General features: G+C 47.5%; 1 long non-coding RNA gene across 1 annotated transcript in view; it reads left to right on the forward strand.

Moving 5' to 3' along the window:
* Positions 1-22,331, forward strand: part of LOC144335114 (uncharacterized) — a 28,686-nt gene extending 6,355 nt beyond the window's left edge. Inside the window, exons 2-3 of the long non-coding RNA XR_013405561.1 lie at positions 19,470-19,604; positions 21,745-22,331. This is a non-coding gene — a long non-coding RNA (uncharacterized LOC144335114). The remainder of the gene's footprint in view (positions 1-19,469; positions 19,605-21,744) is intronic.
* The last annotated feature ends 5,099 nt before the right edge of the window (positions 22,332-27,430 follow it).

Below are 27,430 nucleotides of genomic sequence, written 5' to 3' on the forward strand. Positions count from 1 at the left end.
ATTTTTAGTAGAGACGGGGTTTCACCATATTGGCCAGGCTGGTCTCAAACTCCCAACCTCAGGTGATCCACTTGCCTCAGCCTCACCATATTGGCCAGGCTGGTCTCGAACTCCCAACCTTAGGTGATCCACTTGCCTCGGCCTCCCAAAGTGCTGGGATTACAGGCGTGAGCCACCACACCCAGCCTGAGTCTGCCTTTTGATTACTGTCCTCTGGGCATTCTTGGTAAAGTAAAATGTATAATAAGGGTGAGTTTTAGGGGGACTTTATCATTTAAGTGACAGAGCTTGTCTGTTTCTCTAGAATGTGAGCTCAGCAGATCTGGCCAAGAGGAACTGTGGCTGTCCAGCCCGCTCTGGACAAGGCAGCAGGGTGGGGCAGGATGGGCGTTCCTCCTGTGTGGCTGAGGAAGTACCTGCCCGCTAAGGGGGTCAGGGGCCAAGAGCACCTGTGCCTGCCTCATGTCTCCACTCCAGAGTCAGAAGGCAGCCTGCAGGTGTGTTGAGCTTGGCCCCCGTAGGTAGTCTTTCTTCCCAGCACTGCAGCCTTGATTTGTTTTAAAATTATTCTAGCATTTTTTTTTTTTTTTTGAGACAGTCTCGCTCTGCCACGCAGGCTGGAGTACAGTGGCCAGATCTCAGCTCACTGCAAGCTCCGCCTCCCGGGTTTATGCCATTCTCCTGCCTCAGCCTCCCGAGTAGCTGGGACTACAGGCGCCCGCCACCTCGCCCGGCTAGTTTTTTGTATTTTTAGTAGAGACGGGGTTTCACCGTGTTAGCCAGGATGATCTCCATCTCCTGACCTCGCGATCTGCCTGTCTTGGCCTCCCAAAGTGCTGGGATTACAGGCTTGAGCCACCGCGCCCGGCCTTTATTCTAGCATTTTTATTGTAGAAAAGTGCACAAAGCATAGGATTACAAAGAGGACATTCCCATGCTACCAACACCCAGATTAAGAGAGAGAATGTTGCTGGCTTCCTGAAATCCTTCATGTCCCCTCCCAGGCACCACCCACCTCCCTCCAAGGAAACCACTATCTTGGTTTTGCCAGTTTTGAGTTTTATATAAATGGAATCATCCTATATACTTCTTACCATACTTTAATCATGAGATTTTACATGACAGTTTTGCATGGATTTTTCTCCTGAATAATCAGAGGAGGTCTGATCGCTTTGGACCCTCATTCCAGCAGCATGCTGACAAGCTGGACCTAAATTTGTCCCTCCCACCTCCATCCCAGGCAGGACACCCACTGGATTCCGTTTGCCAGGGAGCATTTGTCTTGGTCACTCTGTCAATGTTCTTCGGCTTCTCCCCTGGTCTTCAGCCCATCCCCAAAAGGGATCACTGGATGTACACTGGGGAACTGCATCCAGAACCTTCTCTCACCCCACCCCTCCATCTGCATCCAGTACCCTCTGAGGCAGAGATCAGGCGAGGAAATTGGCACCTCAGAGAGGTGAAGTCACTTGCCCAGGGCCACACAGTGTTGTAAAGGTCAGATCCTGGATTCAAACCCGACTGGCCTGACTCCAAACCCCAGGCTCTTGTCATCTCCCCACAAGGCTCCCTCCGGCATCCAGACCCAGGCGTGAACAGTCCCCTCCTGCCTCCTTCCAGTGGGGAGGAAGCTGGACTTTTTCCAAAGGAAACGCTGGGAAACACAAAGCCCCAAACAGAAAACAGGGCAGGGATGGTTCCCAGGCCCTGGCTGCCTAACCTTGGGTGATGCAAGTCTAGTCTGGGCTAGGCTGGTCTGGACTGGTGCAGCCTCCCCAGATGCGTCAAGGGAAGGTGGCATCATGCCATGCCCTGAGTGTCCACCATGGGCCAGGCACTTCATGTGTCATTCCCCAATACTCACAATGTACCTGTGAGGTTTGTATTATTATTTAGCCCCATTTTACAGATGAGAAAACTGAGGTTCAGAGAGGTTGAATGTCCTGACTTAGACCACAGCGTCTGAGTGGCTGAACTGGGTTTGAATGCATTGAGAATGGCTTCCATGTCATGACACTGTGCTACCCTGACACTGTGCTACCCTGGCCCTGTTCTTCTCCTTGGCCTGCCTCTCTTCTCGAGCGACCTCCACTCTCCTGTGGTCGTGAAGCTGTGACCAGGTGCTTCACCTTGGGTGCTTAAAGATTCCAGAGTCTGACTGGCCTGGCTTGAGGTTTAATTGCAGGAGCCACTTGCAAAATCACCAAGTGGCTCCTGCAACTAAACCTCAAGCCAGGCCAGCCAGACTCCAGGCCTGAGGTGGATGGCCTCAGTCTGCTCATCTGGAAAGTGGGGATAATATTACTGCTTTCTATTATTTATTTATTTATCTATTTATTTAGGTTTTTGAGACAGAGTCTCACTCTGTTATCTAGGCTGGAGTGCAGTGGCATGATCTCGGCTCACTGCAACCTCCACCTCCCAGATTCAAGCCATTCTCCTGCCTCAGCCTCTTCATTAACTGAGATTACAGGTGCCTGCCATCACACCTGGCTAATTTTTGTATTTTTAGTAGAGACGGGGTTTCGCCATATTGGCCAGGATGGTCTTGAACTCCTGACCTCAGGTGATCCATCTGGCTCAGCCTCCCAAAGTGCTGGGATTATAGACGTGAGCCACCATGCCCGGCCTACTTTCTATTATTATTTGGAGGTTTAACAAAGTCTGTGGACTTTTGAATCTGGAAGAATTAGCAGTGGTCTGTTAGAGTGGGAAGAGGGCTCACGGATGTGCAGAGGTCCTGGAGCAGGAAAGAACTTGATCCGCTGGAGGCCCATGTGGCTGGGTCAGAGCAGGCTCTGGTGTGGCTGTAGGTGTGGACAGTGGCCTGACCACAGAGCACTGTAGGTCACAATGAGGGGTGTGGACCTAAACTTCAGGGGAACCTGAGTAGGAGCCATGGAAGAGTTGAAACAAGGCAGTGTCCCGGTCAAGTTTGGTTTTTAGGAAGATCTCTCAGGCCGCGGTGAGCGGTGAGAGGCTGAGAGGTGAGCGGTGAGAGGTCCTGGAGGCCAAGGGATGAGGCCTTTGGGTTTCAATATCCCTTTTGTATGGAATGAGGTTGGGCGGTCCACAGACCAGACCTTATCCTCCAATTTCCCATAGAAGCTGCGTTTCCAGATTCAGGGTTTCATGTTACACAGAGTTATTCTTTCTGGAATGTGTCCCCCAAGCAACCCCGCTGGACCCTCTGTGGAAGGAGGGGCTCTTCTGAGTGCAAGATTCGCATGTATGCAAAAAAGCGAACATGCCGGCCCTGCGCCTTGCTAGTGTCTGTCCCTGAAACAGACCAGCAACCAGTGGACAAAGCAGTGCCCAGGAGTTGGGCCAGGCTGCAAACATCAACAACAACAGTAATAGTAATAATAGTAATCTTTATTGATAAAGCCTCTGACCTAGAATGATCTCATGGAATCCTAGAGTAAGCCTGGAACACAGCTGTCATTACCATTGTATGGATAAAGAGACTTGTGGGAAGGAGTGCCTTGTCCAAGGTTGCTGAGTGGCAGAACAAGGCGGGTGGCCGCAGCCCTGACACTGTCACCTGTGGGCTGGGCAGCCTCAGAGGGGTGGTGAGTCAGGCATATTGTTGAGCTCTGTGGGATCTAGACAGCCCTGCAACTGTCCCCAGTGTGCAGAAAAGCCAGAAAATTCCATCTTGGCGTCCTGACCTCCACCTCCGCTCCAGCTCACACAATCTGCCCAGTTGAGTTATTCTCCCTGGAAGAGCTCGGCAATTTGGGCTTTTCCAAACCCAGCAAGAGCCTCCAAGTCTAGAATCCTCCCTGTGGCCTCTCCCTGGCCTTGTCTCTTCCTCCCTCCCCTTGGCTCTCCACGCTACACTGAGTGCCGAGCGCATCGGCCTGATTCTGTTTCTCAAGCTGCTCATACTCTGTCCTGCCTCCAGCCTTTCAATGGGTCATTCCCTTCACCTGGAAAGCCCTCTTCACTCCCTCTTCCTAGCTTACTCCTATTCATCCTTTCTGTCTCAATGTAAAGGTCACCTCCTCCTGGAAGCCTTCCTTTACCTCCCAGGCTAGCTTAAAGCTACCTCTTGCATTTTCTCAGCAACCTGTGACTGTGATTTTCCATGGTGAGATGGGGTTGCATGTCATATTCTTTCTTTTCTTTCTTTCTTTCTTTTTTTTTTTTGAGATGGAGTCTCACTCTGTTTCTCAGGCTGGAGTGCTGTGGCACAATCTTGGCTCACTGCAAGCTCCGCCTCCTGGGTTCATGCCATTCTTCTGCCTCAGCCTCTAGAGTAGCTGGGACTACAGGCACCCGCCACCATGCCTGGCTAATTTTTTGTGTTTTTTAGTAGAGACGGGGTTTCACTATGTTAGCCAGGATGGTCTTGATCTCCTGACCTCGTGATCCGCCCGCCTCGGCCTCCCAAAGTGCTGGGATTACAGGCGTGAGCTACCGCGCCCGGCCTGCATGTCTTTTTCATTCCTCATTCTATGCCCTCGCAGTCTCAGAGAAAAACCCAGGAACGATGAGAAAGGAGTGATGGGGAGGTTGCCCTTCCGTGTCAAAGCAGTGGAAGGGGATCTATGAGACAGAGAAGGGACATGTACCCTTGTATATTACATAGTCCACGTTGTGCTGGTTCTGTAGTTGGGGATATACCTTTCCCATGTAGATCAGCCAAAGACTCAAGGCAAAAAGCAACAGGCCAGCTTCCCACTGGGACCCATTGTGGGGGCAATTGTGAGGTGACAGTCCCGAGGGGACTCTGCAAAAGGAAACCTGCATTTTCAGGATATGGGGGTACAAGAGCTTTTTAAAAAATATGTTTTCTACCATTTGTTTGAGCAGCTCTTCCCATTTATTTATTTATTTAGAGACAGCCTCCATCTGTCGCCCAGGCTGGAGTGCAGGGGCGCCATCTCAGCTCACTGCAACCTCCGCCTCCTGGGCTCAAGTGATTTTTGTACCTGGGCCTCCCGAGTAGCTGGGATTGCAGGCATGTGCCACCACGTAGTAGACATGGGGTTTTGTCATCGTGGCCAGGCTGGTCTCGAACTCCTGACCTCAAGTAATCTGTCTGCCTCGGCCTCCCAAAGTCTGGGATTACAGGCTTGAGTCATTGCACCCCGCCATCTCTTAAGTTTTAAATAAAAGAATATTAACAGGTGCAACAGAGCCTGGCATGATGACTTGGGCCTGTCGTCCCAGCTACTCAGGAGGCTGAGGTGGGAGGATCTTTTGAATGCAGTTCGAGGCCAGCCTGGGCAACATGGAGAGACCCTGTCTCTGAAAAAACAAAAGTGTGTGTGTGTGGTGGGGGGGCAACAAAATACAAGCTTTTTAAACAGTAAATACTCTCTGCGTTTAGGAAGTGCCCTGTTGGAGAGGAAAGAAGGCTTTGTGAGAATCTTGGAGCCCTGAGCTCTGGATACTCGTGTCTATGTGGAGCCCAGAACAGTCCAGGACTTTCTGAGAGAGCCAGGGGTGTCTGGGGGAGAGCCTGGTGGTGATGGGAGATGATTCCATACATGCCTGAAACATGCCAAGAGCAATGGGAGATACCTTTATATTTTCCTAATTAAAAGATACCCGCCCCAGGACTGGGCACAGTGGCTCAGGTCTGTAATCCAGCACTTTGAAAGACGGAGCTAGGAGGATAGCTTGAGGCCAGGAGTTTGAGACCAGCCTGGGAAACATAGAAAGACCTCATCTCTACAAAAATTTAAAAGTTAGCCAGGCATGGGGGCATGTATGTATAGTCCTAGCTACTCAAGAGGCTGAAGTGGGAGGATCGCTTGAGGCCAGGAGTTTGAGGTTACCACTGCACTCCAGGCTGGGCAACAGAGCCAGACCTTGTCTCTGGAAACAAAACAAAACAAAAAAACCCAAGTATTTTTTGGCCAATTTAAGTATATTAAAAACCCTCACAAACTCAAGACAATGAAACTGTCACATACCTACTTAAAAACTACATTTACGAGTTTGGTACTACCTGCAAAATTACAATTTTTATTGTAATTTTGGATGTTTATAGCAATAACCTGAAAAATAGGCTTAAAATAAGATCATATAAATAAACATTGGTTTTTCTTTTCTTTTCTTTTTTTTTCTTTTTTTTTTTTTGAGACAGTCTTACTCTGTCGCCCAGGCAGGAGTGCAGCGGCATGATCTCGGCTCACTGCAACCTCTGCCTCCTGGGTTCAAGCAGTTCTTCTGCCTCAGCCTCCAGAGTAGCAGGGATTACAGGCACCCACCACCATGCCTGGCTAATATTTTGTATTTTTAGTAGAGACAGGGTTTCACCATGTTGTCCAGGCTGATCTCAAACTCCTGGTCTCAAGTGATCCGCCCGCCTCAACCTCCCAAAATGCTGGAATTACAGGTGTGAGCCACCGCGCCCGGCCTTGAATATTGCCTTTTCCTGTAGTTTCTGAAACAATTTAATTTCAAACCCTTCACCTGCATTTTTTTTGTTAATTTTGGTGAAGTATACATAACATGAAATTTACCATCATCACCATTTGTATGTGTACTGTTCAATGACAGTAAGTGCATTCCCGTTGTTATACAACCATCACCACCATTTATCTCCAGTACTCTTTTCATTTTGTAAAACAAACTGTATGCATTAAAGAATAACTTCCCAGCTGCCCTGACCCTAGTCCCTGGCAGCTACCATTCTGCTTTTTCTGTCTCTGCATTTGACTACTCTTAGGTACCTCATGGAGGTGGAATTGTACATATTTGTGCATGTGTGACTGGCTTATTCCACCTAACATAATGTCTTCAAGGGTCATCCATGTTGTAGCATGTATCAGAATTTCCCTCCTTTTTAAGGCTGAATAGTTTATTATGTGTATATATCTCAGATTTTGTTTATTCATCTGCCAGTGGACCCTTGAGTTGCTTCTGTTGCTTCATTATTGTGAATAATGCTGCAGTGAACATGGGTGTGCAAATATCTCTTTGAGTCCCTGCCTTCAGTTATCTTGTGTATATACCCAGCAGTGGTTTGCTAGACCTATAGTAATTCTATTTTTAAGTTTTTTAAGTAACTGCTGTACTATTTTCCATAGTGGTTGCACCATTTTATATTCCTTTCAATAGTGCACAGGGTTCCAATTTCTCCACATTCTGTTTTTGTTTTTGTTTTTGTTTTTTGTTTTTGTTTTTTTTAATAGTAGCCATCCTAGTAGGTGTGAGGTGGTATTGCATTGTGGTTTTGATTTGCATTTCCCTAATGATTAGTGAAGTTGAACATCTTTTTTATGTTCTTATTGGCCATTTGTATATCTTCTTTGGAAGGATATCTATCCAAGCCCTTTCCCTATTCTTTACTCTTTATTTATTTTGAGATGGAGCCCTGCTCTGTTACCCAGACTGGAGGGCAGTGGCATGATCTCAGCTCACTGCAACCTCTGCCTCCCAGGTTCAGGCGAATTCTCCTGCCTCAGCCTCCGGAGTAGCTGGAATTATAACTGTGCACCACCACGTCCAGCTAATTTTTGTATTTTTAGTAGAGATGGGGTTTCACCATGTTGGCCAGGCTGGTCTCAAACTCCTGACCTCAGGTGATCTGCCCACCTCAGCCTCCCAAAGCGCTGCGATTACAGGCATGAACCACCATGCCCAGCCCCCTTTCTCCATTCTTTAATTGGGTTGTTTGGTTTTTTTGTGGTTGAGTTGTAGGAGTTCTTTATATATTCTGGATATTAACTCCTTATCAGGTATATGGTTTGCCAATATTTTCTCCCATTTCATGGGTTACCATTTCACTTTGTTGATTGTATCTTTTGATGCACAGAAATTTTACATTTTGACAAAGTTCAATTTATTTTTTCATTTGTTGCTTGTGCTCTACCTGCTCTGTGTGTGTGTTTGTGTGTGTGTGTGTGTGTGTGTGTGTGTGTGTGAGAGAGAGAGAGAGAGAGAGAGAGAGAGAGGGACAGGGTCTTACTCTGTCTCCCAGGCTTGAGTACAGGGGTATGATCTTGCCTCACTGCAGCCTTGAACTCCTGGGCTCAAGCAATCATCCCATCTCAGTCTCCAGAGTAGCTGGGACTACAGGTGAGTGCCACCACACTGGCTAATTTTTGTATTTTTAGTCGAGACAGAGTTTTGTCATGTTGCCCAGGCTGGTCTTGAACTTCTGGGCTCAAGCAATCTAATGGCTTCATCCTCCCAAAGCGCTGGGATTACAGGTGTGACTCACCTTGCCTGGCCTCTATCTGCATTTTTGAATCTGTGTCCTTTGTCATTACCAGGCCACTTTTTGAGATGTCCATCATTTTCTAGCGCACCTATCTCCAGTTCTCTAAGTTGTTTGTTACAACTTCTTACAGGGTGCTAAAATTATCCCAAGCCAAAAATAACTGTTTGCTGAACATTAGGCTACTAGGTTACTTTTATTCTTCTGGTAGTTATAAATTCATAATCTGCACACCTTTTTTATTGTGTTATACAATGGGCAGTAAAAGGCTTGTTTGCAACAATATCCATCCCCTGTGTGCACGAGACCACACTCCCTGGAGAAATTCTAAAGCTACAACAAAATTACTTTATCTTTCTTTTAGCCCATTTGTCAGGTTACTGCCATTAACATCCAAATTGAGCATCTAGTGAGGCCATTTCAGACTAATGCATCTTTCCCAAATAGCATTCTATTGGTCAAAATGAAGTAATTGGGAATGTGTCCCATAATACAGCATACTCTCTAAGCAGTCAAATCTAAGGAATAATTTTTGGAGAAAAGCCCTACTTTATATTCTGTCTAGGCTCTAATAACCGTAACAATAACAGCAATAGAAATAACCACCATATGTTGGATATCACTGCAGCCTGGCACTGAGCTCACCGCTTCACACATACTCTTACACTGAATCCACAAAACAGCCTGATGAGGAAGATTCTCATTGATATGGTTTGGCTCTCTGTCCTCTCCCAAATCTCATCTCCAGTTGTAATCCCCATGGGTCGAGTGAGGGGCCTGTAATCCCTATATGTCGAGGGAGGGAGGTGATTGGATCATGGGGGAAGTTTCCCTCATGCTGTTCTTCTGACAGTGAGTGAGTTCTCAGGAGATCTGATGGTTTTATAGTGTTTGGAAGTTCCTCCCTCACTCTTCTCACTCCTGCCGCCTTGTGGTGAAGGTGCCTGCCTCCCCTTCGCCTTCCACCATGATTGTGTTTCCTGAGGCCTTCTCAGTCATAAGAAACTGTGAGTCAGTTAAACTTCTTTTGTTTATAAATGATCAAGTCTCAGGTATTTCTTTATAGCAGTGTGAAAACAGACTAATACACTCATATTGTTCCCAACCTACAAATGGGGAAATTGAGGCTCAGGCAGGTAAAAGGCATGTGCCCACCAGCCACGCAAGTACTGATGGGTAGATCTGGAATTTGAACCCATGTTTCTCAGAGACCAGGCTCTTGTTTGTTTGTTTGTTTGTTTATTTTTGAGACAGAGTCTTGCTCTGTCACCTAGGCTGGAGTACAGTAGTGTGATCTTGGCTCACTACAACCTCTGCCTCCCAGGTTCAAGCGATTCTCCTGCCTCAGCCTCCCGTGTAGCTGGGATTACAGGTGCCCACCACCATGCCTGGATAATTTTGTATTTTTAGTAGAGATGGGGTTTTACCTTGTTGGCCAGGCTGATCTTGAACTCCTGACCTCAGGTGATCCGTCCGCCTCAGCCTCCCAAAGTGCTAGGATTACAGGCATGAGCCACTATGCCCAGCCTATTTATTTATTTATGTTTATAGACATGGAGTCTTGCTATGTTGCCCAGGCTGGCCTTGAATTCCTGGGCTCAAGTGATCTTCTCGCCTAAGCCTCCCAAGTAGCAAGCTCTTAATCATCACATGACTCTGCCTTTATCTATAAGATTTATGCCTGCCGTGAGTGCCCTAGCACCACACATGCCCCAGAGAGAAGCCTGCCCAGGTAGCTGGGTTTGCAGTGCTCCTACCTTGAACCTGCCAAGTCAGCTGCAGTGCTGGGGCCCAGACCCAGCCTTGTTCCCTCTGCCCCATGGTTGCTGGTCCTTCCTGGGATGCAGGCTGATCCAATGAAGGCACATCCCATGTGGCTCCTCCTCACCCTTTCTCAGGCAGCTTGGAACTAACTCACCAACACACTTGGAAGGAAGGAAAGAATACTGGGAAGAAAGCTGCCACTCACTCTGGCCACATGTTACACACAGTGATGACAACATAAAAACATCCGAGGCACAAGAGATCCTGGTTGCCTCTGGCTTTGTTTTGGAAAAGGAGCTTTCCAAAATGTTTACTTCTGGTAAGCTTTTTTTTTTTTTTTTTTTTTTAAATCATGGAATATTTCAAACATATATAACAGTAGAATAATGCACTGGTTACTCAGCCTCAGAGTGACAACTCAAGCCCAGTCTTGTTTCCTCTACTTCCCACCCTGATACCCTTATCTCATTGGGTTATTTTAAAGCAAATCCTGGCCGGGCGCGGTGGCTCAAGCCTGTAATCCCAGCACTTTGGGAGGCCGAGACGGGCGGATCACTAGGTCAGGAGATCGAGACCATCCTGGCTAATGCGGTGAAACCCCGTCTCTACTAAAAAAAAAATACAAAAAACTAGCCGGGCGAGGTGGCGGGCGCCTGTAGTCCCAGCTACTCGGGAGGCTGAGGCAGGAGAATGGCGCAAACCCGGGAGGCGGAGCTTGCAGTGAGCTGAGATCCGGCCACTGCACTCCAGCCTGGGCGACAGAGCGAGACTCTGTCTCAAAAAAAAAAAAAAAAAAGCAAATCCTAGGCACCATAACGTTTCAACCATGACTATTTTGGTATATATTTCTAAAAGATAAGGGAGTCTTTAAGAGGTAATAATAGCCATAATACCATTATCACTCCTAGAGAAATTGTCATCGAATTGATCTAGTCAGCATCTACAATTTCCCTGATTGTCTCATACATGTTGTGTGTTTTAAGTCTCTAATCTATAGTTTCTAGATACCCAGAAACTAATTCTAGATTAGTTTAAGTCTCTAATCTATAGTTTCTCTCTCCCCACATCTCTGTCTCTCTCTCCACCTCTCCACCCTTGCCATTTATTAATATTTGTGGAAGAAACCCATTGTTTGTCCAGCAGCGTTTCTCCCAATCTGGATTCTGCTGCTTGTATTCCTGTGGGGTCCTTTAACATGTTTCTCTGTCTTCGGAATTTCCTGTAATTAGATCTAGAGGCTTGATCAGATTCAGGTTCAATTTTTGGCAGCAATACTTCATAGGAGGTATTGTGCTGTGTCCTTTTGTCAGGAGACCCTTAATGTCTTGTGATCTCTGTTTTTGGGTGAAGTTTGTAGTTGTGGATATTCACTGCCTAGATTCATTATTTCATTAAGGATTGCAAAATGATGATGCTTTTTTTTTTTTTTTTGAGACGGGGTTTTGTTCTGTTGCCTTGGCTGGAATGCAGTGGTGCGATCTTGGCTCACTGCAACCTTAATCTCCTGGGCTCAAGTGATCCTCTCACCTCAGCCTCCCAAGTAGCTGGGACTACAGGCATGTGCCACCACACCCAGCTAATTTGATGTTCTAATCCTATCTTCCTTCTTCATTTATTAGCTGGAATACTTGAAAAAGGGCGTCTCCTCGTTAGCTCTTTAGTTACCCCAAGGCACAGTATGCTCTCTTCCAGTATATACACTATAAACAATGAAAGACTTAGTTCTTTAATGGTTTTCAAATAATGAGTTTGTTTCCTAGCATCCTAAGAGGCTTTTTTAAATTGATTTTTTTAAAAATATCATTATGGGGCCGAGCTTGGTGATTTACACTTGTAATCCCAGCACTTTGGGAGGTTGAGTCGGGAGGATCACTTAAGCCCAGAAGTTCGGGACCAGCCTGGACAACATGGCAAGACCCTGTCTCTACAGAAAATACAAAAATTAGCCATGGAGTGCATGCCTGCAGTCCCAGCTACTTTGGGAGCTGAGGTAGGAGGATTACTTGAGCACAGAGGTTGAGCCTGGGCAACAGAATAAGACCCACGCCAACTCTCTCAAAAAAAGAGTGTCATTATGAATATAGGGACTTAATGTTATTTGATGTGTTTCAGCCCCCTGTGATTCTTATTCTTATTGGTGCTCAAATGATCCTATTCAGCCAGAGAGAACCTCTTTGGATTGGTTCTTGATGTCTTTGACCCCAGCTGGCTTTGATGGCTTCCTTGTTTTCTGGAACAGCAAGTTCCCCCAGACTCATCTTGTACATTTTCTACCCCAAACCTGGAATGAGCCGTCTCTCTAAGGAGTCCTGGTTCCTTTCAGTGAGGAACATTATTTAGAAAGCACAATCTTGTTTTATGCAATGCCTATTACTATTGGGTTGGTCATTGTTTCTGGGCATTTTGAGTGAATAGACCTCAGAAATACATTTTTTAAAAGGTAAAATGCGTCATAAATTATGCTTACCCAAACTTGGAAGCAGCCAAGATGTCCTTCAACAGGTGACTGGGTAAACAAACTGTGGTACAGCCAGACCATGGAATATTATGCAGCACTAAAAAGGAAGAGTTACCAAGGCATGAAAAGACACAGGAGAACCTTAAATGTTAGGTGGAAGAAGCCAGTCTGTAAAGGCTACAAAGATGATTCCAACTATACGAAAAACCAACACTATCAAGACAGTAAAAGATCCATGGGGCCAGGCACGGTGGCTCACGCCTGTAATCCCAGCACCGTGGGAGGCCAAAGAGGGCAGATCACGAGGTCAGTAGATTAAGACCATCCTGGCTAACATGGTGAAACCCCATCTCTCCTAAAAAAATACAAAAAATTTAGCCGGGCGTGGTGGCTGGTGCCTGTAGTTCCAGCTACTCAGGAGGCTGAGGCAGAAGAATGGCGTGAGCCTGGGAGGCGGAACTTGCAGTGAGCCAAGATCACACCACTGCACTCCAGCCTGGGCAACAAAGCAAGACTCCGTCTCAAAAAAAAAAAAAAAAAAAAAAATCCATGGATTCCCCGTGTTTGGGGGAGGGAGGGCTGGAGAGGGGGAACACAAGGGATTTCTTTAGAGTAGTGAAACTGCTCTGTATGATATTATAATAGTAGATATATGTCATTATACATTTGTTCAAACCCATAGAATGTAAATTAAGAGTGAACTTGAATGTAAACTATGGACTTTAGTCAACATCTCATTATTGATGTATCAGTTGTAACAAATGTATGCCATTATGCAATGTCACTGGTCTGATTTTTAAAAAAGAGCACGCCATTACTGACAGATGTTCACAATAGGGGAAACTGGGAGGGGGTGGGGGAGATGAAGGGAACTCTCTATTTTCTGCTGAAATTTTCTGTAAACCTAAAACTGCTAAAAAAATAAAGTCTACTAATGTACTTAAAAAATCATGAGTTCATATTGACATTTCTAATTGAAATTCAGGTTTACCATGTTTTTACTTAGCCTCGTCTGTTCTTTCTCCCATGAGAAACGCCCTTTCTTTTCAGTTCCCAGTGAAAGATAAACTCATCTGTTGAGTCTCATTTGAACTTCACCCACTCAGATAAGAATGCCAGTACCATCATGTCTTAGTCCATCTGGGTTGCTGTAACGAAATACCTTAGACTGGATAATTTATAAACAACAAAAACTTATTGCTCACAGTTGTGGATGCTGGAAGTTCAAGATCAAGGCCCAGCAGATTTGGTATCTGGTGAGAGTTTGCTCTCTGCTTCAAAGATGGCACCTTCAGCTGGGCACCTTGGCTCATGCCTGTAATCCCAGCACTTTGGGAGGCTGAAGCAGGTGGATCACTTGAGGTCAGGAATTTGAGACCAGCCTGGGCAACATGGTGAAACCCCATCTCTAGTTTAAAAAAAAAAAACACACACACACACACACACAAAAATTAGCCCAGTATGGTGGTGCGCACCTGCAATCCCAGCTACTCAGGAGTCTGAGGCACGAGAATTGCTTGAGCCTGGGAGGTGGAGGTTCTAGTGAACTGACATTGCGCCACTGCACTCCAGCCTGGGCAACAGAGTGAGGTCTTGTCTCAAAAAAAACAAAAACAAAAGCGAAAAACAAAGATGGCGCCTTCTAGCTTTGTCCTCACATGGTGTAAGGGCAAAGGGACGAACAAGCTCCCCCCAGAAGGGCACTAATCTGATTCATGAGGGCAGAGTCCTTATGACCTCATCACCTCCTAAAGGCCCCACCTCTTAATAGGTTTCAACATAGAAATTTTGGGGTGACACATTCAGACCACAGCACCCCAACACTATGATTATTATTTTTTTTCTTTTGTAGTTTATGTCTTTATTTTTGCTTTTTCTTTAGGGAATGTCTTATTAGGGAGGGACAGTCAAAATGACTGCGTTTTAGTGACCTGGGGTAATTCTCTGTGTGGTGATGTCACCAACTTGCCATAAGTTAGCTTTTTGGGTTTGTTTTGCTTTTGATATTTGAAGTTTCTTTTCCAAGCATTTCACATTATTTAATGATTATATTAAATATTTGCCTGGTTTCCAAGTCAGGTCTACAAAGCAAGAAATATTATGAAAGGTCTGTCTCCCCCTCCACCCTGTTTCCTTCCTTCTCTCCCTTTAGAGAAATGTTGCTGCTTCAAGTTTTTGTTTTGTCTTTCCATTTTCAAATTTAATGCCTCTACTTTTCTTAGATAAATGGGAGTATAAGCTACATAGTCTTCTCCCAAATTATAAACCACATTTTTTCTTTTTTTCTTTTTTTTTTTTTTTTTGAGACGGAGTCTCTCTCTGCCGCCCAGGCTGGAGTGCAGTGGCCGGATCTCAGCTCACTGCAAGCTCCGCCACCCGGGTTCACGCCATTCTCCTGCCTCAGCCTCCCAAGTAGTTGGGACTACAGGCGCCCGCCACCTCGCCTGGCTAGTTTTTTTGTATTTTTTTAGTAGAGACGGGGTTTCACCGTGTTAGCCAGGATGGTCTCGATCTCCTGACCTCATGATCCGCCCGTCTCGGCCTCCCAAAATGCTGGGATTACAGGCTTGAGCCACCGCGCCCGGCCTAAACCACATTTTTTCAAGTCAAGCTCCCGATGCTTGCAGAGGAAGGCCTGACCTCAGACGTTGCACATCATCATCATCTACCCAATTTGAAACAAGTTATTTCTGCTTTTTGTCAAGGGTCTATTACTATTTCTAGGCATTGCTTTTGTTTTGTTTTGTTCTGTTCTGTTCTGTTTGGAGAAAAGAGTTTCTCTCTGTTGCCCAGGCTGCAGCGCAGTGGCACAGTCTCAGCTCACTGCCACCTCCCCCTCCTGGGCTCAAGCGATTCTTGTGCCTCAGCCTCCCAAGTAGCTGGGATTACAGGAGTGTGCCACCACACCCAGCTAATTTTTGTATTTTTTGGTAGAGACAGGATTCTACCCTGTTGGTCAGGCTGGTATCACACTGCTGACCTCAAGTGATCTGCCTGCCTCGGCCTCCTAAAGTGCTGGGATTTCAGGCGTGAGCCACCGTGCCTGGCCAAGGCATTGTTAATTGAGCTTTCAAACAACCCCAATGGGATAGGTATTATCTCTGGTTTTTGTAGAAGAGGAAACTGGGGCTCAATGAGCTGAGATTTGAACAAGTGTCTCCCTGATTTCACTTACTTGTTCATAAATATTTCTGCAGCACCTGTTTCAGACCCCATCCTAGGTACTAGGATACAGAAATGACCCACAGAGGGTCCTGTCCTCCTGGAGCTCACATCTAGTGGGGTCATCATGTCTGAGCAGACAGCTGTGGTATGGGACTGTCCATCTGCCCACCTCCTGCGAGGCAGCTCCTCAAAGGAATCTGCATCTGATCCACTCTGGGCGAGAGCCCAGCACAGCTAAAATCAGCAGATGTTTGTTGAATGAATAAGTAAATAAATAAAGTTAAAAAAAAACCCACAAAGCTTGAAGTTGTTAATTGAAGTGTGCTGCCTCTGAAACTAGCAAACTTTTGTAAAAAGTTTTAATAACATTTAAATTATGAATATAATATACTTTATTATAGAAAAATTGGAAAGCATAGAAAAGCACAAATGAGAAAATAAAAATAATCCATAATACCAGCCCTCAGAATTAGCTTTTTTTTTTTTTTTTTTTTGAGTTGGAGTCTCACTCTGTCACCCAGGTTGGAGTGTAATGGCGCCATCTCTGGCTCAATACAACCTCCGCCTCCCGGGTTCAAGCAGTTCTCCTGCCTCAGCCTCCCAAGTACCTGGGATTACAGGCGCCCACCACCACGTCCAGCTATTTTTGTGTTTTTAGTAGAGACAGGGTTTCACCATATTGGACAGGCTGGTCTCAAACTCCTGACCTCGTGATCCGCCTGCCTTGGCCTCCCAAAGTGCTGGGATTACAGGCTTGAGCCACCATGCCGGGCTTTTATTTTTTTAATATTTATTTATTTATTTTGAGACAGAGTCTTACTCTGTCACCCAGGCTGGAGTGCAATGGTGCAATCTCAGCTCACTGCAACCTCTGTCTCCCGGGTTCAAGCGATTCTCCTGCCTCAGCCTCCTGAGTAGCTGGGATTACAGGGAAACACCACCATGCCTGGCAAATTTTTTGTATTTTTAATAGAGATGGGGCTTCACTATGTTAGCCAGGCTGTTCTCGAACTCCTGACCTTAAGTGATCAACCCACTTCTGCCTCCCAAAGTGCTGAGATTACAGGTGTGAGCCACTGTGCCTGGACTTATTTTGGTCTTTTTTCTGTAGAAACATCCTTTAAGAAAAAAATTTGGATCATACCATCTACATAGCTCTGTTGTTTGCAATGAGAAAAATCTGTAACAATGCATCATGACCATTTTCCTAAGCAAATATCCCATTAAAGCTAAGCGTCTACTTAGAGATTGGATTTATTTTTTGCCAGTGATGACATCCTTCCCCACATAAAATACTTATGAACTCAAGATTAAGGCTGAAATCACAATGGAAAGAATAGCAGGCTTTGAGGCTGCACGCTGTGCTTCAGTCTCAATTACACAGTCCTTCCCCAGCAAACGCCAGGGAAATTCGACGAAGACATCCGCCGGGGGGATCAGTCTTCCTTGGCCCCTTTAATATTATGAGTTGTATTATCAGCACAACTGCTTTCTGCAGTTCCGAACTTTGCAGGTACCACTAAAATTTCCTCTTGGCTGCAGAGAGGAACTATCATACAGTCATTAGAGCATGTGATTAAGGGCTGGCTCTGGAGTGGGACCTCCACCTAAGTCCTGCTCCACCTGAGATGGTTGTGTGACCTTGGCAAGGGACTTCACTCTGTGGACTCCAGATTCCTCATCTGTAACTCAGGGCAGCTACTGTACCCACCTCTTCAGGGAGTCATGAGGAATCAATAGCACAGTGCCTAACACATAAGCCACCCATAAATATCAGCTATTGTTATGACAATTTGTGTGTTTGGAGCTTCTGCTCTTATTTTCTGAGCTGCGCTTGCCATTCGCTGGTGTCAGGGCTGCTCTTGGCAGCTTGTCTTGATGGGAAGATAATCCAGGCCTTATGAAGTACCTGGATGACTGCCATCATCTTGCCTGGAGGCACTGGGCATGGGCATCTCAAGCATGCTCTGACCCCACCTGCACCTTAAGCAGCCACGCACCACAATTCCACAGACAGAGGCTTATGATTTTATTTTATTTGTTAACAAGTTCATTTATGACATGATTACATTCATTATGATGATTACTATATATATAATCAGGGGAGGCAAGATCATGTCATAAATAAGTTTATGGTCTTTGGAGTTAGACAATATGGGTTCAAATCCCAGCCCTCTTACTTAATTTTTTTTTTTGCAACACAGAGTCTCACTGTGTTGCCCAGGTTGGAGTGTAGTGGATCACGGCTCACTGCAGCCTTGACTTCCCAGGCTTAAGCCATCCTCCCATCTCAGCCTCCCAAGTAGCTGGGACCACAGATGGCATGTGCCACCACGCTCGGCTAGTTTTTTTGTATTTCTGGTAGAGACAGTGTCTCGTCATAATGCCCAGGCTGGTCTCGAACTCCAGAGCTGAAGTGATCCACCAGCCTCAGCCTCCCAAAGTGCTGGTATTACAGACGTGAGCCACTGCACCAAGCTATTTATTTGACTTTGAACAATTTCCCATCTCTGAGCTTATCAGTTTCCTCATCAGTAAGTTGGAGATCATAATTGTGAATGGCTTTATTTTCCCCCATCTAGCATCCATTACCATGATTTTGCTTTTCCTTTGGGACAACCAATTCTCTCCCACCCTGAACCGTGATTCAATCCTGGGCTCTGAGTGGGGCATGTGACCCAGGCTTAAGCCAATCAGAACACTCGAGCATCTGACCGCAGAGATTCGTCTGTGGGTGGTCATGTGACTCAAGCTAGTCCAATAGGAGGAATCTCCAGGCTTTTGCTTGAAACACTTCTTTTCTATGGCCTTGCTGGTCTGAGGGTGTTAGAGCTGCTGCTAGAAAGCCATCTTGCTCCCAAGTGGGACTGGTTGTCTGAGAATGGAGCTGCAATAGAGGAGGTAGAACCAAGAGAGCCCACAGTATGTGCATAACTTTTGAGCTCCTGCATGAAACTGATCATGATTTTCTATTGATACAAGCTGATTAATTTTCTTTCTTTGCTTAAGCCAATTTGAATTGGGTATTCTGTCACTTTCAGCTGAAACAGTCCTGGCTAATAAAACAATAGTATGTATTTCCTAGAGTTAAAAGGAGTAGACAAGGAAACATATAAATCTAAAGCCCTCGATACACAATGCCCTTGGCACAAAGTAAGTGCTTAATAAATGGGAGTTGTTTATATTCGTTATTATAAATTTAACTGTAGAAAAACAAGAAAGTACAGGTAAAACAAAAAGACACTCAGGAAAAACATTGCTTTTTTTTTTTTTTTGAGACAGGGTCTTGCTCTGTCACCCAGGCTAGAGTGCAGTGGCGTGAGGCTCACTGCAGCCTTGAACTCCCAGGCTCAAGTGATCTTCCCATCTCAGCCTCCCAAGTGGCTGAGACCACAGGCACGCACCATCATGTCTGACTTTTTTTAATTATTATTTTTTGTAGAGACAAGGCCTCACTATATTGCCCAGGCTGGTCTCAAACAATCTTCATGTCTTGGTCTCCCAAAGTTGTGGGATTACAGGTGTGAGCCACCATGCCTGGCCCAGGCTATTCCTAATCTCACCTTTTAGAGGTAGGTAAATATTTTGAAATATTTTTATTCCGGACATTTTCCTATATATGTGTATTTATATAAGTGCCAAAATAGGATTGCTCTGTAATACTGTTCTGTAGCCTGTTTCACTTGGATATAAATCAAGCACATTATAAAGATATATCTGCACAGCACAGCCATTCATAATGGTTGCATAGCATTCCATGTTTTTGTTGGCTCTTCAGATGATCTCTAAATTATTTTTGTACAAATAACTTTGTGATGGCATTCTCATCATCAATCTATATCTTTGTGGAATATATATATATATATATATATATATATATACTTTTTTTTTTTTTGGAGACAGTCTCACTCTGTTGCCCAGGCTGGAGTACAGTGGTGTGATCGCGGCCGACTGCAACTTGAACTCCTGGTCTCAAGCAATCCTCCTGCCTCAGCCTCCTGAGTAACTAGGACTACCGGTGCATGCCACTACGCTCAGGTAATTTTTAAATTTTTTTCTGTAATTTTAAAATTTTTAATTTTTTAAATTTTTTTTGTGGAGATGAGGTCTCACTGTGTTGTCCAGGCTGGTCTCGAACTCCTGAGCTCAAGTGATCCTCCAATCTCAGTCTCCCAGAGTGCTGGGATTACAGATGTGAACCACTGCTTGCCAGATTTTATAATTGTCTAATGATAAGTTTCTAAGGGTAGGAGGGCCGAATCTGGAAGTTTTAAAGATGGAAAAACCTACATTGTAATTTTTATTGAAATGTTTAATATTTGAATAAAGTACATTATTAAGGATTTAAATGTCTTTCCCAGAAAGTGGGGAGCCCCGCCCTGTGGGCTTTAAATCTTGTTCCACTTCAGACACTTTCACAGTTCTGACGTCATGAATATTGTGTGTGACCACCCAGCACAGGAGGGGCTGTGATTGCCAGAACGCTGACATCAACAGCCTGTGAGGACACCAAGCTGGATGTGGCTCGCTCTGAACATCTGCCTCTCCTCTCAGGAGACCTAGCTCCTTGCAGAGCCTCATTCTTCTAGGTGTTTCAGGGCGATCCCAGTGGTAAGACAACATGCACCCATAGATGAGTCCTGGTTGCCCCTTGATTTTGAAAGGAAAAAGTAAAATTGCATTTATTTCCAAATGACATGCTTATCTAGGTAGAAAATCCATCGTAACCTACAGAAAAGCAACTAGAACTAATAGGCAGGTTTAGTGAGGTTGCCAGATACAGGATCAATATACAAAAATCAACCGTATTTCTATCTCTGGTAATGAACCATCATTAATTCAGTTTTTTTAAACAGTGTGATTGAGGTTTTCATATAAGTTCTGGTTACACCCCCTCTTTCCTCCCTCATCCATGCTGCCATTGCACTGCCAGACAAAGTTCACCACCACGACCACTGGTCATGCCAGAACTCGCAGCTTCTGACTGCCTCTGAGCCTCCTTGGCCTCTTAGGGACAAGCGATGCTGCTTCTGTCATGATGGCTGCCACTAATCCACATGGCTCCACTTGGCCTGCTGTCCACGTGGAGCTGCTCCTCCCTGTGGACTTCCTGTGCTCTGATGACCTTGGAGGAAACGGCAAGGCCACTGGCTCACACTTGGTTAGGGGCCCCACAGCAAGATGGCTTGGGCACACGAAGGGCTAGAGTTTAGAGAAACGGGGCTTCCTTCTGCACAGCCCCTCTTCTCTCCACACTGTCAGGAGACCTGTGTCCACACTGCTGTCAAGACTGCCATCTGTCCCCCAGAGCACCACCTTGTGTCCACACTGCCCTCAGCTCCCCAGCCTGGGCTGAGCCCAACTCGCTGTTGCTGGCTCTGTTCTCCTGGGGTAGATCCTTTCTCAGGGGCTTTCTGCTCCTCCTCAGAACCCTGCCTTGTCACCCAGCTCTCTTGTCCTCCTAGGCTGGCACGTATCTGAGCCCCCTGTTGTTGTGCCTCACGTTTGACCCCAGTAGGCTGCCCAGTCCTTGACCAGATCGTCCATTCCCTGACAGATGCAGAAATGGAGACTCAGGGGGCCCCGACCTGTCCAAGGCCCCAGCAAATAATGACGGAGCTGGAGTTTGAACCCATTCCTCCCTGATATGCCAAGTTTCGTGCTGGTTCTGCCATGTCCTCCAGGGCCAGCTCACTTCCCGCCAGCTCCCCAAATCTGGGATCTGTCAGACTTTGCACGGGGAGGCTGGTGGGCAAAGGGGTGTGAGATGGATGAATGCGCCCTGTGGTACTTTGTGCAAGGATAACCCCTCTCCGCATCCCTGGCCTTTAATCCATGCATCCTCCATCCCTAGTGCCACCCGAGAGCCTGAAAATGCTGCCCCCAGGCCCAGCTTCCTGCCCCCAAGGCTCCTGAGCCTGGAGCCCTCCACCTGCCTCAGCAGGGCGGTGTTGGTCTGGGGCTGGGTTTTGACAGGCAGCTGAGCTCACCACGCTCCAGGCCCAGCCCCCTCCGTCCCCCACCCCCATCCCAGCTGGTTCCAGAAGGGAAGCAGGGGTGGGGGCAACTTCACAGGGAAACTTTTGTTCTTGCCTAGAACAGACATGGGCTGGGGACCGAGCTTCCCCTTGGCTGCCACGGAGACCGGGGCCACTTGAGTTCATGTTTATTTTCACAGTGTGGATTCCATGGAGATAATCGGCCCGGACAGGGAAGCCCTGGGAAGCGGGCTTTGGCCTCCGTGGAGTGCCTACTACGTGCTAGGCCGAAGACAGACAGAAGCCAGTGGAATCTACAAGACAGTCCTGGGGACTAGATGCTGTGCCATACTTGCCTGAAAAAGAGGCAGCCAAGGTTCAGAGAAGGGAAGCCACTTGCCCAGGGTCACACAGCAGGTTAGCAGAGAGCTGGAAGGGGAGGCTACCTGCTCCTGGGGGTCTTCCTACTTTGTGCCTGAGTTACAAGCAGAGTAATGCACTCTCCCTGAGGCTTCATGGAGAAAGTGCTGCCCAGAGCTCCAAATGGGCCAGGGTTCCTGGAGCAGGATGGACCAGAGCATAGGCGGCTCTTCCAAGACAGAGGCTCTAACCTAAGCTGAGGCCTTGGGCAAACAGTGTAATTCTCTGAGCCACAGACTCCTCTGTGAAACGGGGCTATTAATAGTATTTGTTTCATCACAGGGCTGGCATACAGTAAGAACTGAACGATAACCAGTGCTAATGTTATTATTATTACTGTTGCTAATATTATTATTACTGTTGCTGATGTTATTGTTATTACTGCCATTCTTCTATTTCACCCAGTCCCAAGCCCTTGGGCTCATCGTGGGCCCCAGGAGTCTCCAATAAGATCCATCAGTGCCTTTCTGAGTGGAAGCTTTTTCTGCTGAATCCGTGAGGGATGGGAGAGGAGGGCCGGTCGTGTCTGAATCACTGCTGCTGGCTGCCCCTGAGGAACATCCCCGGGGCAAAGAATCACCCCAGCCCTCCTTGGAGGCCTACTGCCCCTCACTCTGAGCCCTGCCAGCCCTGGTCCCAGTCCTCCCCCAAAATCCACCCTCCATGTTTTTTATTGATTTTTCTGGATTTGCTTTTCCCATCAGTTTATTTCATGTCTGAAATATACCTCGAAGCCCCACTGCATCCAACTCACTAAGCTGGACTTGCCAGGTCAATGATGAACACGCCAGTGAGACCAGTGTCTATGCAGGAGGACCCAAGGAAACGGCCGAATCAAAACCCAAACATGGAACCAATAAAATCCTTAACCTGACACTACAAACTTCCCACAGACTTCAGAGAAATACCTCAAGAAGGGCACGACCTTTTAGTTTCTCCCCAAGGCTACCTCCTCCTCCAGCGGGGTCTTTCTAAAATACAGATTTGACCTTGTCACTTCCCGGCTTCAAAAACCCTTCAATAGCCCCTCAGTATTTATTATTCTTATTCACTAACATTTATCGAGGTCCTCTGCTCGCTGGATCCTTCGCTGAATGCCTTTCGTGTGTTTGTTCCCGTGGGGCAGGGACCACTGCCCTCCCGGTGTCAGGGATGAGGGAATGGCGAGGTGGGGACACCGTTCAGGGTCACACAGCTGGCGAGTGGGATGCAAATCCAGGTTGGTCTGCATCTGAAGCTCATCCGCCTTCCACCTATCTGCTGCCTGGCCAGATGCCTCAGCCTGCCCTTGGGGATCCCCCACGACCTGGGACTGATGTCCCCCAGCCTCACTTCACATCATGCCTCCCTCTGCCTTGTCTGGGTTGACCCTCTCGCTCATCACTTCTGCCCTTCAGTCTCAATGTGGAAGCTCCAGCATCCCCAGTGGCCTTCAGACCTCAACCCGATGTCCTCCCTGCCTCCGGTAATCTGACTCAGACTTGAACTTCTGAATCACAGCAGCTCTTCACGTCTCCCATTTTGAAATGAAAACCCTCCCTGGACCCCAAGCCTCCTGCTAGTTACCGTCTTCCATCTCTCTTTCCATTTCCTGGCAAGCCTTTAAAAGACGGGTGTGTGGCCCCTGCACTTGTCCACTTCCTCACCACCCCCACCTCTCAGCAGCTTGCTACCATCTCTCACCTGAAACGGCGGCTGGCTCGGCTGCCCCCACCCTGTGGGTTATCTGGTCCCTTTGCCAGGCTTTTTGGCTTCATCCTATACCCTTAACGTTCCTCTTCCCTGGCTCACCACCTACCCCCTGGCTCCTCCTTCTCCAGCTACATTTTGGCATTTCTTCTTTTCTGTGTCCCCATACTGGTGTACCCCAGCATTCCAACCCAACCTCCATGGTCAGCTGCCTCCTGGTGTCCTCACTGGGACACTCCCCAGACCCCAGCGGCCTTCTCCCCATCAGGTCTCCTCATGGGCCCCATCTCCCTGGGAGGCATCACCGTCAGCCACCAGCCAGGTGTGACGCCCAGTCGTGCTGCAGACTTCCTCTTCTTCTCATTCTCCGCTCCTCCTCCTGCAAGTCCGGTGCCAAGTCCTGTCCATTCTACCTGTGTATCTCGGGACCCCCCTCGTCGGCACCCCCATTCTGGCTGCCATATTCTCTTACTCCTCTCTGGTCTCCCATCTCTAACCACCCCCCTTCCAAGTTCTGCTCCCTGCTGGGCACAGAGTGACCTTTCTCAAAAGCAAGTGTGATCTTGGCACGTCCCTTCTGTGGCTCCTTGTCACTCTCATGAAAAAACCCACCTCAATAAAGCCCACTGTAATCTGGTCCCTGCCACTTCTCAGTCCTACTGTCTCACTGTGGCATCTTGGATTGGTTCATTAACCTCTCTTGCCGGTCTCTGATGCTCTAGAGCAGAATGAGCTACTGGCACTCCAGGCTTTCATGCCTGCTGCTTTTTTTTTTTTTTAATTTTTTGACAGAGTCTTGCTCTGTTGCTCTGGCTGGAGTACAGTGGTGCAGTCTCAGCTCAGTGCAGCCTCCACCTCTTGGGTTCAAGTGATTCTCCTGCCTCAGCCTCCTGAGTAGCCAGGTTTACAGGCATGCACCACCATGCCCGCTGATTTTTGCATTTTTAGTAGAGATGGGTTTTAACCATATTGGCCAGGCTGATCTCGAACTCCTGACCTTAAGTGATCCACACCTCGGCTTCCCAAAGTGCTGGGATTACAGGCGTAAGCCACCGCACCTGGCCTTCATGCTTAGTGCTTTTATGTGAGCCTCTCCTTCTGTCTCCAATACCCTTCCTCTCTGGCCTTCCAGGCTGACTGCTGTCCCTCCTCAAGTCTTCATGCAAATGCCACCTGCCCTTGATTCCCCCTGGAAGACTTAGGGCCCCTTCTCCTGCAGTCCTTTCAGAGCTTATACAGGCACCCATTAAAGTGAGTATTTATGATATTGTAACAGTCTTGTCATATCTGTCTGCTGCCCCTTCCCCCCACTGAACTGGAAGTTTCTGGAAGGTAGGACTCAGGGAGGATTTCCTTCTGGGTCTTTTTGTGCTCAGCTCAGGGGTTGGCATGGAGGAAAGGCTCAAAAAATATTTGTAGAATTGCCTTCAATTCAGAAAAAAAAAAAAAAAAAAAAAAAGGTGGGGGAGCCGGGTGCGGTGGCTCATGCCTGTAGTTCCAGCACTTTGGGAGCTGGAGGCAGGTGGATCACCTGAGGTCAGAAGTTTGAGACCAGTCTTGCCAACATGGCAAAACCCCGTCTCTACTAAAAATTAAAAAATTAGCCAGGCATGGTGGCACACACCTGTAGTCCCAGCTACTTGGGAGGCTGAGGCAGAAGAATCGCTTGAACCCGGGAGCAGAGGTTGAGGTGACCGAGAACTGAACTGAAAGTTTGAAGGGCCCCCTGAGTGGGCTGGAAGGACGAATAGCCAAGGGCTGGTCAGTTGAGGCTTCAAACCAGAGACAAACTTGGGATCTCCTGGGCAGTATCACTCAACATCCTCCTCTCCAACACACATCCTGGGGTGCAGAGTTCTGCGAACTCTGGAACTAGAACCCAGCTTCCAGTGTCCTGGATGAATTGAGGTCAACCTTGCCTGAGGCTTTTGGAGCCAGACAGGACTGGCTTTAAATCTCTACTCAGGAGGCTGAGGCAGGAGGATCACTTGAGCCCAGGAGTTCAAGTCTGCAGTGAGCTATGATTGCACCACTGCACTCCAGCCTCGGCTATACTGCGAGATCCTGCCTCAGGAAAAAAAAAAAAAAAAAAAAAAATCAGCTCTTCTTCCCAGCTGTGTGGCCTTGAATAAGTTTCTTCACTTCTCTGAACCTGTTTTTCCTCTTGCAACTTAAGAATGATAATTTACGCCTGCAGAGCTGTGTGGATTCAATGAGGTAGGTTCCGTGGAGTAGCTGACCCACAGGGGGCACCTCGTGGGTGCTCAGGAATTGCTCATTCATACGGTCCCACAGCCTCAGTGCCTCCCTGCACGGCCCACCCCCTGGCCTTTCACCACCCCCAGGGAGATCTGGCTGGCCAGAGGTAATTGCTGATGAGGACACTCGGGTTCAGAGAGATCAGGCTTTTTACCCAAGGTCACACAGCCAGTGAGTGATGCTGGGATTTGAATTGAGCCAATCTCTTAACCATAGGTCTACTCTGTGTGTCCTTCCCAGGCCAGGCTCACCTACGCATTCCCGGTTTAGGTGAACTCGGAGTGTCCTGAACTCGGAGCGGCCTCTCTCACAGCTCTGGGAGCCAGGCAGGCTTCCCCGCTTCCCCGCCTCCCCTCTGCCCACCGCTGGATCTGTTTAAACTAGCCGAGCAGGGTGAGGTGGGGAGGCAGCGGAGAAGGTACGGAGATGTTTGTTTTCCTTGGGGGTTTATATCAACATTGGTCTTGACATTTCGCCTGTTATTATGTGTGGCTCTTTAGAGGGTGAAATAATATTTTCTTTTGCTTGAGAAAAGGACAAAGTTCAGACAGAGCTCTTGGCCCCAAATGGATTTTCCTCCTTCTCTGCTTTCCATGTGCCATAGCTACTTGGAGTTCCGGAGAGCCATTTCTGTGGGGCGGACATCCTCCCTAGGCCACGGGTGCGATCTGGGGCTGCAGACAGCCACCGTGTGCTGTAGACACGACCTGCCCTCCACAGGTTCACCCCGTGCTCTAAACACCATCTGCTTCCCAAGGATGAGGTTTGTGGGACACTGGTAGCTTCCATGGGGTCACCCCCAGTGTTCTCTTGATATCTACAGGGTGTGCAGGCTTGCTGTGTGCTGTGTGAGTCCTTCTTTCCTTAGACATACTTGGGGAGCTGTTGTTGGTACACTGGCAGTGTGTGGGTACGCTGTCTGTGCTGCTGGCACCCTGGACACGTCGAAGGGTGGCAGATACAGGTAGTACGGGTGGCTTATCACAGGCAAATCTCATAGGCACTAGGGGTACCCCGTGAGCTCCAGAGAATGTCAGTAAACATCAACCAGGTGCCTGGAGATGTAGCCATTCTCCAATATCCGTGGAGAAAGTCTTGAGGTCCAGGTACACCATGGGTGTTAGGGTTCTGTGCAGCATGTGGGAGGGCAAACACCGGCCAGTACTCTCAGGGTACGGAGACCTCTGTGTGCCCTAGAGATGCCCACTGGGTATGCCACAGATCACTGTAATGACAGTCACCTTATGGCTACAGCCCTCATCATAGTTTGTTAGGACAGCCATGGAAAGTACCACAAACTGGGTGGCTTAAGACAATAGAAATTACTCTCCGTTCCTGGTGGCCAGAAGTCCAAAATAAAAGGGACAGCAGGGTTGGTTGCTTCTAAGGCTCCAAGACAGAATCAGTTCCATGCCTTTCTCCCAGTTGCTGGGAGTTGCTGGCAGCCTTTGGTGTTTCTCGGCTTGTGGCCTTCTCACTCCAATCTCCGCCTCTGTGGTCACGTGCTGCGCTCCCTGT

Source organism: Macaca mulatta, chromosome 15 (assembly GCF_049350105.2).
Source record: "Macaca mulatta isolate MMU2019108-1 chromosome 15, T2T-MMU8v2.0, whole genome shotgun sequence".
Classification (NCBI taxonomy): Eukaryota; Metazoa; Chordata; class Mammalia; order Primates; family Cercopithecidae; genus Macaca; species Macaca mulatta.